Below are 2,829 nucleotides of genomic sequence, written 5' to 3' on the forward strand. Positions count from 1 at the left end.
GAGGGGTTGTACCGCAACCTGCCTTATCTTTTATTATACAAATTTATAAATAAACTTCATTAGCTTTTTTCCTGTCAGGGGGATGTAAAACATGCTAATAAGTTCTTACAGAGGGTAAATAGTTTAAGGGGATGATACTAGTGATACTGAAATATGAAAATAAAGATCAAAGCCGTGACTGCCAGAATAGGGTTTCTAGGTTATCCATATACTGTTACAGCTCTAACAGATTAAAGACTCATTTGAACATAAGAAGAGGAAAAATCATAGGGATCATCTCCATTTTAAAGATGGCTTGATTACAAAACATAGTAAAGGCCCGATTCTATCAGGCTCAGACCGAAAAGTGCTTTAGGAATAGCTCCATCAAAATTAGTGGGATCGACTCAGTGTGATCTGTTCCTCAGCAAGAGTAAGGGTGTCCAAAGTCAGTCTACTCAAGCTCAGTGGCATTTTTCAATGCTTAGATCAGTTCCTGTTCCGGCAGAACAGAACTGTGTGGAGCAGTAAGGATGACAGCGGTGTTTTGACTGTTCACCTCCATCATCAGTAACACGCTTACAGTTATATAGATAAATATGTCATAAGGAGGAAAATCTGTGCTCTGCAACCTAAACCCATCAGAGCATTTAGTATCGTACTAGTACGTGCTAGTTCCACCACCAGTCTCTGGTGCCACAGGGATGAAGGTTTCTGCATTCAAACTCTACAATTCCTTAGAAATAAGATCTGTTCTGGGATCAGTAGGATCGGTAAACGGGGGGACTGGACCATGCAGCTCTCCCTTCTCTCAAAGCCATAGCTGTCCTGGGCATAAACGTTTCAGACAAACTTCTAAAGTAGGTGGAAAAAGATCCTGAATGAAGTACGTCACACCACGGTACAGAAGACCACCAGATCACTTTTTCATCTTCGTTTCCAATGTCATCTGTTATGGAAATATGCTCTGAGGCCAGATCAGGTTTGTGGAGAGGAAAAGGAAAGTTCAGTTTGAAAGAGAGTGGTTGTACTTCAGAGATGGTTTCTTTCTTGGCGTTTCCCTGTGTAGTCAAGCGCAAACAATGCTAAGATTTTACGTAAACTCTAGAGTAATGGTCAAAACAGAATGTAAAATTCAGTGTATTAGAACTCCAGAACTTGTTACGCCCCAGCTAAAAAGCAGCTATAAAGGGGAGCTGGTCAGGTTTGGCGTTCGTACCTTTGCATTTCCACCACTTGCTGACCGATAGGGCCAGTTTTGCTTAGATGTCTCAGACCTGATGCTACCATTACATACGTTATGATCACTGGCACCTTACACACAAGACAGGTAAAGAAAGAAAGCAAAAGTCCAGGGAAAAAAGCTACCGTGCCTTCCTAATTACTTTTAGGGTTATGGCTTCCAACATAGACTTGAAATTTGTGACTTGGATTCACCTATAGGTCTGCAGGAAATCTTTAGCATACATCCACTCCCACTGCTGACAGATGGTTGAGCAGAGAACAGAGACTATGAAGATAACAACATTTCACCCACAGCTTTTTCTTGCGACGTAGTAGCATGAGGTAGCTGTGAAATCAATGGAGTTTCAGAACATTTCTTGCACCGCTGAGGTTTCTGGCTGGAGGTAGCCCAAACACACTGTCACTCTACAAACTCGGCAATCAGAGGTCACATAAAAAAAAAAGATACCTAGCCAGAAGCAGGCAGGTTTATGTGGGTCAGGGCTGTTTCCTTTATGTGCCAGAGAACAAACCTGCCTCTTCCCACCTTGAACTGGGGAACTACAAAGCTTTAAACCCCTCAGGACTTTTTTCACCCTCAGCTTGTCATGGGAGCGATTAGGCAAGATACAAGAAGGAAAACTGCAAAGAGGAAAGACTGAAAAAACTGGAAGCTTTAATATATTCTGACTCTCTGTCCCCATTCCTCCTCTTCTATGCATCAACACTTTTAATAATCTGGCAAAAGCAAAACCTGAAACTAGAAAATCCTTTCCTACCCAGTGTCACAAAATGCTCCTCATGTTCTAAGAAACGTTATGATGAGAGGCGATGCATTTAATATGTTCTCTCTTCTCCTCTGAATTTTTTAAATAGTTGCTCTGAAACAACCAGCTCGCATTTTAAAACAAACAAAAAACTAGGATCTGCTTATGGAACTGAAGTTAATAGAGAAGTGGCTTTTAAACAAGATAGACGAATTAAAAAAAAAAAAAAAGCAGTGAAATCACTCTTATGTATAATCTCTTCGCTATGAAAATAAACCACCGCTACATCCACACTAAGCATATGTAGAGTAAACAAAACAGACGGGGGATTTCCCACTGCTGGTTTCTTTCTTCTAAGGATGGTTATTTTCAGTTCATAAACTCTCAGCTGTCATCCCTGATTTATCTTCACAGCAAATTTCTGTTGGGATTACACTGCTAGCGCTTGGGCGACGCGGCACGCCTCCCTGCTTGCTACACTCTTCTGCCCCTTCCAGCCACAGCATTTCTAACCCGGGTTCGCGCTTCTCTTTTAACCCCTTTTTTATTCTTCCCTCTAACAGTGCCTGACATTTTTAGCATCTCGGTTGCGCTCCAGCATGGTGAGATCTGTATGAAGGAGAAGCACACTCTCTTAGTTTGTTGGAAAGCGCCCTCCATCCTCCTTTCCTCGGGGAGGGGAGAAGGGGCTCCTGGGGATACCGAAACCCCGCCTGCGTTCAATCCGCTGCCCAAACAATGGCTTTTTTTAAACACATGAAGACATTGCCGTATAGAGATCCTTTAAAAAATGTTTTTGCCGTCCCCAGCCGTAGAGAGAGCGATCACTTATTTGCTGGAAAGGGCTCCTCCCGCCCCT

The sequence above is a fragment of the Pygoscelis adeliae genome, unplaced genomic scaffold (genome assembly GCF_000699105.1).
Source record: "Pygoscelis adeliae isolate BGI_AS28 unplaced genomic scaffold, ASM69910v1 Scaffold77, whole genome shotgun sequence".
Lineage (NCBI taxonomy): Eukaryota > Metazoa > Chordata > Aves > Sphenisciformes > Spheniscidae > Pygoscelis > Pygoscelis adeliae.